We start from the raw sequence: 12879 nt of genomic DNA, 5'->3' as shown, positions 1-12879 counted from the left end.
CAGCCCATGCAGCTCAATATTAAAGAAACAAACAACCCAATCCAAACATGGGCAGAAGACCTAAATAGACATTTCTCCAAAGAAGACATACAGATGAATCATGAAAAGCTGCTCAACACCACTAATTATTAGAGAAATGCAAATCAAAACTACAATGAGGTATCACCTCACACCAGTTAGAATAGGCATCATCAGAAAATCTACAAACAGCAAATGCTGGAAATGGTGTGGAGAAAAGGGAACACTCTTGCACTGTTGGTGGGAATGTAAATTGATACAGCCATTATGGAGAACAGTATGGAGGTTCCTTAAAAAACTAAATACAGAATTACCATATGATCCAGCACTCCCACTACTGGGCATATACCCAGAGAAAACCATAATTCAAAAAGATACATGCACCCCAATATTCATTGCAGCACTATTTACAATAGCCAGGTCACGGAAGCAACCTAAATGCCCATCGACAGACGAATGGATAAAGAAGATGTGGTATATATATTCAATGGACTATTACTCAGCCACAAAAAGGAACAAAATTGAGTCATTTGTTGAGAAGTGGATGGATCTAGAGACTGTCATACAGAGTGAAGTAAGTTTGAAAGAGAAAGCAAATATTGTATATTAACGCATGTATGTGGAACCTAGAAAAATGGTACAGATGAACTGGTTTGCAGGGCAGAAGTTGAGACACAGATGTAGAGAACAAACATATGGACACCAAGGGGGGAAAGCTGTGGGGGGGTGGGGGGTTGTGATGAATTGGGTGATTGGGATTGACATGTATACACTGATGTGTATAAAATTGATGACTAATAAGAACATGCTGTATAAATAAATAAATTAAATTAAATTTGAAAATTAAAAAAAATTAAATACAAAGAAAAAATATTAAAAGCTGCAGGGAGAAACAACAAATAACATACAAGGGAATCCCCATAAGGTTAACAGTTAATCTTTCAGCAGAAACTCTGCAAGCCAGAAGGGAGTGGCAGGACATATTTAAAGTGATGAAAGGAAAAAACCTTAAACCAAGGTTACTCTACCCAGCAAGGATCTCATTCAGATTTGACAGAGAAATTAAAACCTTTACAGACAAGCAAAAGCTAAGAGAATTCAGCACCACCAAACCAGCTCTACAACAAATGCTAAGAAACTTCTCTAGGCAGGAAACACAAAAGAAGGAAAAAACCTACAATAACAAACCCAGAACAATTAAGAAAATGGTAATAGGAACATACATATCGATAATTACCTTAAATGTAAATGGATTAAATGCTCCAACCAAAAGATATAAACTGGATGAATGGATACAAAAACAAGACCCATATATATGCTGTCTACAAGAGACCCACTTTAGACCTAGGAACAAACATAGACTGAAAGCGAGGGCATGGAAAAGGATATCTCATGCAAATGGAAATCAAAAGAAAGCTGGGGTAGCAATTCTTATATCAGACAAAATAGACTTTAAAATAAAGACTATTACAAGAGACAAAGAAGGACACTACATAACGATCAAGGGATCAATCCAAGAAGAAAATATAAAAATTGTAAATATTTATGCACCCAACATAGGAGCACCTCACTACATAAGGCAAATGCTAACAGCCGTAAAAGGGGAAATCAACAGTAACACAATCAAAGTAGGGGACTTTAACACCCCACTTTCAACAATGGACAGATCATCAAAAATGAAAATAAATAAGGAAACACAAGCTTTAAATGATACATTAAACAAGATGGTCTTAATTGATATTTATAGGACATTCCATCCGAAAACAACAGAATACACTTTCTTCTCAAGTGCTCATGGAACCTTCCTCAGGATAGAGAATACCTTGGTCACTAATGAAGCCTTGGTAAATTTAAGAAAATTGAAATCATATCAAGTATTTTTCCAACCACAACACTATAATACTAGATATCAATTACAGGAAAAAATCTGTAAAAAATACAAACACGTGGAGGCTAAACAATACACTACGTAATAACCAAGAGATCACTGAAGAAGTCAAAGAGGAAATCAAAAAATACCTAGAAACAAATGACAATGAAAACATGACGACCCAAAACCTATGGGATGCAGCAAAAGCAGCTCTAAGAGGAAATTTATAGCAATACAGTCCCACCTCAAGAAACAAGAAACATCTCAAATAAACAACATAACCTTACACCTAAAGCAATTAGAGAAAGAAGAACCAAAAAACCCCAAAGTGAGCAGAGGGAAAGAAATCATAAAGAACAGATCAGAAATAAATGAAAAAGAAATGAAGGGGGGGGGGAAGAAAGAAATGAAGGAAATGATCACAAAGATCAATAAAACTAAAAACTTTTTTTCTCATCAAAGAAAAAGGGAGAAGACTCAAATCAATAAAACTGGAAATGAAAAAGGAGAAGTAACAACTGACACTGAAGAAATACAAAGGATCATGAGAGTTTACTACAAGCCACTATATGCCAAAAAAATGGACAACCTGGAAGAAATGGACAAATTCTTAGAAAAGCACAACCTTCCAGGACCGAACCAGGAAGAAATAGAAAATATAAATAGACCAATCACAAGCACTGAAATTGAGACTGTGATTTAAAAATCTTCCAACAAACAAAAGTCCAGAAGCAGACAGCTTCACAGGCGAATTCCATCAAACATTTAGAGAAGAGCTAACACCTATCCTTCTCAAACTCTTCCAAATTACAGAAGAGGGAGGAACACTCCCAAACTCATTCTACGAGACCACCATCACCGTGATCCCAAAACTAGACAAAGATGTCACAAAGAACGAAAACTACAGGCTGATATCACTGATGAACATAGATGCAAACATCCACACCAAATACCAGCATACGGAATCCAACAGCACATTAAAAGGATCATACAACACGATCAGGTGGGGTTTATCCCAGGAATGCAAGGAATCTTCCGTATACGCAAATCAATCAATGTGATACACCATATTAACAAATTGAAGGAGAAAAACCATATGACCATCTCAATAGATGCAGAAAAAGCTTTTGACAAAATTCAACACCCAAATATAATAAAAACCCTCCAGAAAGTAGGCATAGAGTGAACTTAGCTCAACATAATAAAGGCCACATATGACAAACCCACAGCCAACATCATTCTCAATGGTGAAATACTAAAACCATTTCCACTAAGATCAGGAACAAGACAATGTTGCCCACTCTCACCACTATTATTCAACATAGTTTTGGAAGTTTTAGCAATCAGAGAAGAAAAAGAAGTAAATGGAATTCAAATTGGAAAAGAAGAAGTAAAGCTGTCACTGTTTGCAGATGACATGATACTATATATAGAGAATCGTAAAAATGCTACAAGAAAACTACTAGAGCTAATCAATGAATTTGGTAAAGTAGCAGGATACAAATTAATGCACAGAAATCTCTTGCATTTCTATACACTAATTGTGAAATATCTAAAATAGAAATTAAAGAAACACTCCCATTTAGCATTGCAACAAAAAGAATAAAATACCTATGAATAAACCTACCTAAGGAGACAAAAGACCTGTATGCAGAAAACTATAAGACACTGATGAAGGAAATTAAAGGTGATACAAAGAGATGGAGATATATACCATGTTCTTGGATTGGAAGAATCAACATTGTGAAAATGAGTATACCACCAAAAGCAATCTACAGATTCAATGCAATCCCTATCAAACTACCAATGGCAGTTTTCACAGAACTAGAACAAAACTTTTCACAATTTGTATGGAAAAGCAAAAGACCCTGAATAGCCAAAGCAACCTTGAGAAAGAAAAACGGAGCTGGAGGAATCAGGCTCCTGGTCTTCAGAGTATACTACAAAGCTACAGTAATGAAGACAGTATGGTACTGGCACAAAAACAGAAATATAGATCAATGGAACAGGATAGAAAGCCCATAGTTAAACCCACGCACAAATGGTCACCTTATCTTTGATAAAGGAGGTAAGAATATACAGTGGAGAAAAGACAGCCTCTTCAATAAGTGGTGCTGGGGAAACTGGACAGCTACATGTAAAAGAATGAAATTAGAACACTCCCTAACACCATACACAAAAATAAACTCAAAATGGATTAAAGACCTAAATGTAAGGCCAGACACTATCAAACTCTTAGAGGAAAACATAGGCAGAACACTCTATGACATAAATCATAGCAAGATCCTTTTTGGCCCACCTCCTAGAGAAATGGAAATGAAAAACCAAAAATAAACAAATGGGACCTAAGGAAACTTAAAAGCTTTTGCACAGCAAAAGAAACCATAAACAAGATGAAAAGACAACCCTCAGAATGGGAGAAAATATTTGCAAATGAAGAAACTGACAAAGGATTAATCTCCAAAATTTACAAGCAGCTCATGCAGCTCAAAATCAAAAAAACAAACAACCCAATCCAAAAATGGGCAGAAGACCTAAATAGACATTTCTCCACAGAAGATATACAGACTGCCAAGAAACACATGAAAGGATGTTCAACATCACTAATCATTAGAGAAATGCAAATCAAAACTACAATGAGGTATCACTTCACACCAGTCAGAATGGCCATCATGAAAAAATCTGCAAACGATAAATGCTGGAGAGGATGAGGCGAAAAGGGAACCCTCTTGCACTGTTGGTGGGAATGTAAACTGATACCACCACTATGGAGAACAGTATGGAGGTTCCTTAAAAAACTAAAAATAGGGCCTCCCTGGTGGCGCAGTGGTTGAGAGTCCGCCTGCCGATGCAGGGGATACGGGTTCGTGCCCCGGTCTGGGAGGATCCCATATGCCACGGGGCGGCTGGGCCCGTGAGCCATGGCCGCTGGGCCTGAGCGTCCGGAGCCTGTGCTCCGCAATGGGGGAGGCCACGACAGTGAGAGGCCCGCATACCGCAAAAAAAAAAAAAAAAAAAAAAAAACTAAAAATAGAACTACCATGTGACCCAGCATTCCCACTACTGAGCATATACCCTGAGAAAACCATATTTCAAAAAGAGTCAGGTACCACAATGTTCATTGCAGCTCTATTTACGATAGCCAGGACATGGAATTAACCTAAGTGTCCATCAACAGATGAATGGATAAAGAAGATGTGGCACATATATACAATGGAATATTACTCTGCCATAAAAAGAAACGAAATTGAATTATTTGTAGTGAGGTGGATGGACCTAGGGTCTGGCATACAGAGTGAAGTAAGTCAGAAAGAGAAAAACAAATACCATATGCTAACACATATATATGGAATCTAAAAAAAAAAAAAAACCGTTATGAAGAACCTTCGGGCAGGACAGGAATAAAGATGCAGATGTAGAGAAAGGACTTGAGGACACAGGGAGGGGGAAGCATAAGCTGGGATGAAGTGATTGACTAGCATTGACTTATATATACTACCAAATGTAAAATAGATAGCTAGTGGTAAGCAGCCGCATAGCACAGGGAGATCAGCTCAGTGCTTTATGACCACCTAGAGTGGTGAGATAGGGAGGGTGGGAGGGAGACGTAAGAGACAGGAGATATGGGGATATATTTATATGTATAGCTGATTCACTTTGTTTTAAAGCGGAAGGTAACACACCGTTGTAAAGCAATTATACTCCAGTAAAGATAAAAAAAGAAGCTAAAAAACCCCAAACAAAACCATATTTTATGGGCAGTGAGGCTGTACTGTAATGTTCCCTCAGTATTTTTTACCTTCAGCTTTTGTTTTTTATTCTTCAGATGGTGATGAGTGGACCTGAGATTAAAGTACCATTATTTCAGAGCACTGAAGCAAAACCATGTAATGATGACTTCAGAAATCTCCTGCAGTTTCAGCCAGCAATCTCTTTTTCATTAGCAATCTCAGTATTGTTGGGGCTAGAATCTTTCCCTACTTCAGATTGTTGGTTTGCTTGACACTTGAGAATATTTTCAAGGATAAAACAAGATTGGAGCTGGATCCATGTAAAGCCAGTCATGAAGCCCTTCTATGGAAAATTTCCATGAAAAGATCAGAAACAAATGTTTTTTGAAGAAAATTACAGTAAAAATAGTATGAAATTGATGCCATAGTAAGTCTATATTACTCACAAGCCAATGGATGAATTGATTCTAGTAGTTGTTTGATTGTTTTGCTTTCTGCTCAGATAAAAACAGCTTCTTTATTTTTTTATTGAAGCATAGTTGATTTACAATGTTGTTAATTTCTGCTGCACAGCAAAGTGATTCAGTTATACATATATACTCACCCTTTTTTAAAATATTCTTTTCCATTTTGGTTTATCACAGCATATTGAATATAGTTCCCTGTGCTATACAGTAGGACCTTGTTGTTTATCTATTCTATATATAATAGTTTGTGTTTGCTAACCCCAAACTCCCAATCCTTCTTCCCCCCACCCATCCTCCCCCTTACCAACCACAAGTCTGTTCTTTATGTCTGTGAGTCTAAAACAGCTTATTTTTTATAGAAAGGATTCTGCTACATAAACACTTTCAAGTGCAGGGATGAAGGAAGCCTCTTTGGTCCTTCTCTGAGGTGACCTAGTATCTGCTGAGATGCACTCCAGAGGATGGCTTGGTTGCTGCTGCTACTGAAATTGCAGGTATTGGTGCCTAAGAAAGTGGATCCTTTCCAAGTTGAACTGTGGGAATACAGACCACAAATGTATGAGAGAGCATTGGAGAAGGACAGTCATTGCTGCTTAGGGTCCATGGCAATCAGATATCCCTACTTAACTCCTGAGAGGAATATACATCCTTTCAGAAGATCTCAATATTTAGTAGGTGAGAATTTACTGTGCAGAAAGACTCTGAGGTGGCCCTCCATGATTTAGGTTTCCTGGAGTTCACAACCTTGTGTAATCCTCTCCCCCTGAGTGAAAACGAGACCTGGGATTTGCTTCTAACCAATATGGTAAAAGTAATGAGATGTCACTCTCATGATTATGTTATGTTGGATAAGCCTCCGTCTTGCAAGCAGATTTGCTCTAGAGATGCTCCTTCCTGGCTTGATGAAGTAAATGGCCATGTTGGAAAACCCACATGGCAAAGATCTGCAGGTGACAGCCTCTAGGAGTTGAGGGCGTTCTCCAGTCAATAGCCAGCAAGAAACCGGGACCATCTTCCTTAACAACCACAAGTAAATTAATTCTGCCAACATCTGATTGGAAGTGGATTCTTCCCCACTTGAGCTTCCAGACGAGATCACAGCCTCACCGAACACCTTGAGTGCAGCCTTGTGAGATTCTGAGCAGAGGACCCAGTTAAGCTGTGCCTGGACTCCTGACCTACAGAAATTATGAGATAAGAAATGTGTGCTTTTTTAAGTCAGTGGGTTTGTGGCAATTTGTCACGCAACAACAGAAAGTTAATACATTCACATATTTTACCTACTGATCCATAAGCTTAATTGTAAGTTTAATAAACAATTCTATTCTTAGATAACAGCACTTAATGAGACCCATTACTTCTTTGAGTAAGCACCATAGCATTTCAGAATCAATAAGTAGGTTCTGGGGGTTTTTTTCCCTATAATTTGTTAGTGGCCATGAAAAGGCTAAAGTAATGGGACATTGCTCTGTTCTAAATATGAAAGGGATGTTTGTATCAAACTGAACTAAAGGGGGATGCTGTAGGAAAAGAGAACAAGTTCATTGATGTCTTCCCATTGGTGGCCATTTCCTAACGTTAATTGCACCTATGTTGATTACTGCTTGTTGGCTATTCAAATTTATTCTTTCTATTTGGTTATCTATAAGTGGATTCCAGCTGTTACCCAAAGGGGATTTAGGGAGGAAAAATAGCTCTAGAACCAAGTTTAGGTGAACAACGGCAACAGCTGTTAATGTCCTGTCATCCTGCAGAAAACAGGGACCATGAATTTGGGCAGCAGAGATAATCTGGTTAATACAGGACTTCTCAGAGGCACCTGTGTTCACTCTTCATCTCTTCTGCAGTCATCTTTTTCTTCAGGGTTGCCTGTCTTCCTGTCACTGGTTCTTTTCGGTCTGTGATCTATTTAATCTCTTCTCTAAGGTTTCATTAGAGTTTTGACCTTGCCATTTGATATTTTGAACATTTTGACATCTCTTCAACCTTTTAAACATTTGATTAAGTAAATAATTCTTCAGAATTATACAAGCACATAAAATTCACTGAGTAATCATTGAGTAACTGCACATTCAGATTAGTAGAACATTCTTATAAACATTACATTAAGTTCAAAATAGAAGACATATTTTGACATATAACTCACAGAAAGTTCAAAACTAATTTTTAAAAGATTAAGTAGAGAAATGTGCAGGAACCAAGTTATTTCACATCTGTCACCTGCCAGTGCCTACAGTTATGAATGACCTAGTGTGATTTTCATTGCATTTGCATGCCTGTGCATGTACTGACCAGAATGTGAAACCACTCCAGCTAAACTTTGGGAGAAATCATGCCTGGCATTTCAGACAGAGAAGTCACCAGCCTAGGGAGAGAATCAACCATGATTTTTAATCTTTTAAAAAGATATTTACTGGGGGAGTTCCCTGGTGGTCAAGTGGTTAGGATTTGGCACTTTCAATTCCATGGCCCAGGTTCAGTCCCTGGTCAGGGAATTGAGATCCCACAAGCCACGAGGCATGGCCAAAACAAAAGAAAATCTACTGCCTGCCACCATAGGTGAGCTGATATGACCTAGGCCACCTAGACCACACCCCTTACCATGAGCACTTCTTGGCATTCAAGAAGACTCAAGATGGATATCTGGTCTCCTCTCCATTAGAAGGGCTAATGAGGCCTCAGCTATGACACTCAGGAAAGGGAATCATGGTACTGTATTATCAATGGGAAAATCAGTCTACAATCAGCCCCCCGTGTGTCAGCTTCTGGGACCACTGTGAGAACTCCCTGCAGCCCTTGCATCTAGTCCAGAATCTTCTTTATAGTTCATGACAATGACACTGTTCAGCTCTAACTTCACAAATAAATATGTTTTAGCCAGAATTTCCTGTATTAACCACATTGTCTCTGCTGCCCAAATGTATGTACTTTACCTTCTGCAGGAGAATGGAACCCCAACAACTCTGAGGATTCCTCACCCAAACTTGATGCCAAAATTTTTTCCTTCCTAAATCCTCTTTGGGTGAGAGCTGGAGTCCAGCTATTGTTTTGGAGCATTTCATCTCCACAACCAGCCAGTTCCTTATCCCTTCTCCATTTCTATTCTTAGCCCTCCTTCAGCCCCAAGGATCTTTCTCTCCTCTGGATGGTCACCTTTGCCCTTCCATGATGACTGCCTAGCTGGCTCCCTTCATCAGAGGGAAATTTGACCACAGAGCACATAGTGGCTAATGCTCCATCCTCCTACCTGTACAGAGTCAGGTGACAGCCAAATCCTTTCCTTTTCCAACAAAGACAGAAATGATATTAGAGTTCAGCACTTGGGCTATTATTTAATAAAGAGTTCAGTGCTTCAGCACAATTGTCTGATCTTTATCATCACAATTCAATTTTCAGGATGCAGTGGAGAGAGAGGAAATAAGTTCAAGTCATCTTCCTCCTTGTACGGGAACATCCGACAAGAGCCTCCTTCTCCCAATTCCCAGAAGAGAACAGCAGCCCCCAAAGCTACTGCATGCCATCAGAAACATCAAGATCAGTCCCTTCAGTTTTGAGACTTGATGGCTTTGTATTTTTTCAGTCACAGAGAGCTGACCTGACTTTTCTTCTTCTGACAGCTTTCTGCAGCGCCCTGCAGAATAGCTTTGACTTTGATTACCCAGTGATTGACAGCCCTTCTCATTTGCTTCTCCTATGTTGTTTTCCCAGGGTTTAGGGATCTTCCCTCTTACCCTGTTGCCTCAAAGCAATTTGCCTTATCATCTTCCAGAAGTCCAAGACCCATCCTTTTTATGTCCTCTGATTCTCCTGAATAATGATTGTCTGTTTTCTTTCTCTTTCTTCCTTCTAACTTTTCTTTCTCCCTCCTGCCCTCCCTCCCTTCCTTCTTTCCTTCTTTCCTTCCTTCCTAGCATCAGTGTTTTCATCATAGGGTCAGATATTTTATAAACACAAGTAGTCTCATTTTAATAATGATTCTTTAATAGAGAAAGAAAACAGCATTTTCTTATTCTCTGATTTGTCTGGTTAGACATCTGTAATTGTTTTTGTGGTACAGAGCTTTATGGTGAGAGTCACGTCAACATTCCTGATATGTTTGCAAAATAGTATGTCAACATTCAGATACAGAGACAAAGATTGAGCACATACAGTTTATTTGCAATATTGGGAGACGTGGGCAGAAGAGTGTGTGTGTGTGTGTGTGTGTGTGTGTGTGTAGTAATATAAGGAAGGGAAGGCAGTCTGTAAGGGGTACACTATTAAGGCAGCTACCACAATGTGCAACTAAAGTTCAAACCTTTGAAGAAGTTTTGGGAAATGGTGTAAAACACATACTTCATTATGATCCTGTTCAAGGGGCAAGGGAGCTGAGGTATTCATACATACAAACCCTATAAATTATTGGTTAAGGGATGGCCCTGGTGAGTTACAAATTACCCAAGCACTTTGAGTTGCCCTTACATGCAGGCAGAATGGGTTCCAGCAGCCTAAGGACCGTTTTCTGAGAAAGTTGTAGGTTTTGGCTATTAGAAATCAGTTTGACATGCATAGAAGTGAGGGCATTATTTTATCTGCCATAAGGGACCAAAGGCAAGAGCTCGGAGGGCTTAGTTTATCCCATGCCTACCTGATGAGCAGCCACTTTGAAAGTCACAGTGGTGGTAGCCCATGTTGTGATCCAAATGTTCTCCACAAACTAGTGGCTGAGGTTAGTGGTTGATCAGTATAGTAGACATTTGCCATTCTTCTGGGTGTCCAGCCCCTCAAATCTTTCCTATTTGGAGAACTATATGTCATCAAGGGACTTGGTAAAATGCTCTCACTCCAGAGGCCGAAAGGTCTGAATAAAGTTTTCTTTCCTTACCTCCTTGTAGTGGGTATAGGCAGGTAATCTGGCCTCAGGCCAGATCACCTGCCTGGGATTTTTTTTCTTAGTCAGTTCGGGTTGCCATAGCAAAGAACCATAGACTGGGTGGCTTATAAACAATAGATTTTTATTTCTCATAGTTCTGGAGGCTGAAACTCCAAGATCGGGGTGCCAGCGTGGCTGAGTTTTGGTTAGAACTCTCTTCTCAGTGTTAGACTGCTGCCTTCTTGTATACTCTTGTGGTGGAAAATGGGTGGGAGAGCTCTCGGGGTCCCTTTTATGAGGGTGCTAATCCTGTTTATTAGGGTTCCACCCTCAGGATCTAATCACCCCAAAGGCCTCACTTCCTCTACTATCAAATTGGGTGTTAGGATTTCAACATATGAACTTTGGGGGGATATGAACATTCAGCTCATTACAGACTTCCTGGCAACGCAGGAGCACAGGAGTCAGTGTGCAGACGTACCCGCATCCCTACCCCTGCCCCAGCCTGGCTCCCCGGGTTGGTACATGTTTCTCCAGCAAACTCATTTCCTTTCACTTAATGAGTGCTGGTTCCTACTGTCTGCAAGTCAGAACAATTGATCTTGACAGAATTATCAAAGTTTGAATGCAGACAATGCCCTGCTTTGTGCAGAGCACTTTTCTAGGACCTAGAGAGGAGACTGAGAGGAACAAAAGCAGCAGGTGACAAGCATTCAGCCTTCAACAAACTCACAATCCAGTTGGACAGATAAGAAGTAAACTGGTGTGAAAATCCCTGAAATAAACACACTTACTTTATCTCTTTTACTCAATTATCTCTTATATACTTGGGATCGTTTATCATCAGTATCCCTGTATGGGAGGTACTATTCCGTAGGTTTTGCGGGGGAAGAAGCTGAGGCATGGAGGAATTAAGTCATATTCCCAGAATGACAAAATGGAGACAAGTGCCACCGTGTCTACTCTGTCATGTGTCCTTGCCTTTAGAGTTCTGTTCAGGAGTACCTGGCTACACATGGTCAAAGGGCCAGAGCAGGGATTGGCAACCTATGGCTCAAATCCAGCCAGCCAATTCTTTTTGTAAATAACATTTAATTGGAACACAGCCACACTCATTTGCTTATGTATTGTCTATGGCTGCTTTTGAGCTGTGACCACAGAGTTGAGTATTGCAACACAGACCACATTGTCTGCAAGCCTAAAATATTTACTACCTGGCCTTTTATAGAGAAAGCTTGCAAATCCCTATAGCTATGCCTTAAACAAGCTATGCCTTGTTTAAGCCATAGCTATAAACAATTTAGTTTCACTGAATCAAGCTTCTGAGAGTCTTCTACCTGGTGTCACTTGGCCTGCACTGTCCCAGAGACATTAATGATTACATGGTTAACTGAAATCTAAGTACAAAGCAATAGCCATTTTAATGATAATAATAATAACAACAGCTGTTATTGATGAGGAATCTCTATATTCATGTGATGAATGCTTTACTAACATAGTTTTACTAGCCTGATTCCAAGATCAGAATGGTTAAAGTCAACTTGTGCAGTGGCAGAGCCGGATTTATCCTACATGTCGTCTCTAGAGGCTGGGCTCTTAACCGCCACACTTTACGGCCTTCAAATCCATCATGAAGAAGAAATCAGGAAAAAGACGAATTTTCTAAGACTCTGTGGAGACAGGCAGGTAGCCAAGGACCCCCTCATTGGTGCTAATGAGACAGTAGACATCAGGTTACCCAGAGCAGGAGAGTGTGCTCGTGATGGGCACTTCCACCTCTCAGGGTGTCAAGATTCCACTTGTAATTACCAGTGTTGCTTTCTATTTTCTCCATGAAACATGTTGACAAGCCACTCAGGATAGTTTTATTGTAGACGCCTCACAAAAGGGAAATAGAAGCCAAAGCTGCTAGTCCCATATCCACTAACATTTGATTTTCAA

This window comes from Mesoplodon mirus, assembly GCF_964341445.2.
Source record: "Mesoplodon mirus genome assembly, chromosome: 6".
NCBI lineage: Eukaryota > Metazoa > Chordata > Mammalia > Artiodactyla > Ziphiidae > Mesoplodon > Mesoplodon mirus.
The sequence above is the reverse complement of the archived record's forward strand: the minus strand, read 5'-3'. Positions refer to the sequence as shown.